We start from the raw sequence: 1,263 nt of genomic DNA, 5'->3' as shown, positions 1-1,263 counted from the left end.
CACGCACACTCTCTCTCTCTCTCTCTGAAACACAGACACACACACACACACACACACACACACACCTCTCTCTCTCTCTGAAACACAGACACACACACACACACCTCTCTCTCTCTGAAACACAGACACACACACACACCTCTCTCTCTCTGAAACACAGACACACACACACACTCCTCTCTCTCTGAAACACAGACACACACACACACACTCTCTCTCTGAAACACAGACACACACACACACTCTCTCTCTCTGAAACACAGACACACACACACCCCTCTCTCTCTCTGAAACACAGACACACACACACACACCTCTCTCTCTCTCTGAAACACAGACACACACACCCCTCTCTCTCTCTGAAACACAGACACACACACACACACCTCTCTCTCTCTCTGAAACACAGACACACACACACACCTCTCTCTCTCTCTGAAACACAGACACACACACATCATCTCACACACAACATACGCACACATAGAACGTGGTGGTTGGCTGGACAGGAAGTTGGCTGGACAGGAAGTTGGCTGGACAGGAAGTTGGCTGGACAGGGGAAAAAACGAACAGACGGACAAAACAGACAGACACAACTCAGGAGGACTGGTTCCTTTCTCTCGACAAGTCAACCCTTTCATCCAGAACTCAGGTACCTGTGTTTTCTAACATAACAATGTTGTCTAACACATAACACTGTCTGACATCATGATCTCCTGTTGATTCTGTTACAGAATAGATTTTTTAATATTTTTTATACCCGAGACACAACAAGAATTTTAACAAGATACTGTAACGGACACAGACAGAGACAACCAAAAGGTTATCTGAGATTTCCATTCATCTCTGTTTTTAGATCCAGTAAACTAATCACAAAAGTTATCTATAAAAGTGGACATTTTATTTGCGTGAAATCATTAATCTCATATCTGTAACCAGAGTGACAAGTTTCTCTTACACCAGGAAATGAGAGTAACACACATGAACCCTTCAATGTTTGTAGATCCGCAAGGTGGAAGCTTCATCATTATACTGTTTATACCTATCCAGACCCTACAGATCCACTACTATACTGTTTATACCTATCCAGACCCTACAGATCCACCACTATACTGTTTATACCTATCCAGACCCTACAGATACACTACTATACTGTTTATACCTATCCAGACCCTACAGATCCACCACTATACTGTTTATACCTATCCAGACCCTACAGATCCACTACTATACTGTTTATACCTATCCAGACCCTACAGATCC

At 43.2% G+C, this 1,263-nt stretch overlaps 1 protein-coding gene and 2 long non-coding RNA genes across 29 annotated transcripts in view; 1 reads left to right on the top strand and 2 right to left on the bottom strand.

Annotated features, from left to right (window-relative positions):
- On the bottom strand, positions 1 to 505 carry LOC127916292 (uncharacterized). The gene is made up of 3 exons (XR_008094280.1): positions 383 to 505; positions 276 to 349; positions 1 to 104 (listed from the first exon to the last, which is right to left on the bottom strand). It is a non-coding gene; the product is annotated as an uncharacterized LOC127916292 (long non-coding RNA).
- si:dkey-9k7.3 (circularly permutated Ras protein 1) overlaps positions 317 to 1,263 on the top strand; it is a 42,058-nt gene continuing 41,111 nt past the window's right edge. Inside the window, exon 1 of the mRNA XM_052497889.1 lies at positions 317 to 652. The gene's annotated coding sequence lies outside the window, so the exon portion shown is untranslated. The remainder of the gene's footprint in view (positions 653 to 1,263) is intronic.
- LOC127916290 (uncharacterized) overlaps positions 1,088 to 1,263 on the bottom strand; it is a 2,407-nt gene continuing 2,231 nt past the window's right edge. For 15 of the 27 annotated variants that reach the window (XR_008094258.1, XR_008094268.1, XR_008094276.1 and 12 more), the window contains one exon: positions 1,089 to 1,202. This is a non-coding gene — a long non-coding RNA (uncharacterized LOC127916290). Of the gene's footprint in view, positions 1,203 to 1,263 lie in introns of all 27 variants that reach the window. The other 12 variants (XR_008094260.1, XR_008094267.1, XR_008094277.1 and 9 more) reach the window with 6 other exon arrangements.

This window comes from Oncorhynchus keta, chromosome 35 (genome assembly GCF_023373465.1).
Source record: "Oncorhynchus keta strain PuntledgeMale-10-30-2019 chromosome 35, Oket_V2, whole genome shotgun sequence".
In the NCBI taxonomy this organism is placed as follows: Eukaryota; Metazoa; Chordata; class Actinopteri; order Salmoniformes; family Salmonidae; genus Oncorhynchus; species Oncorhynchus keta.
This window is presented reverse-complemented; position numbering and strand designations above follow the sequence as displayed.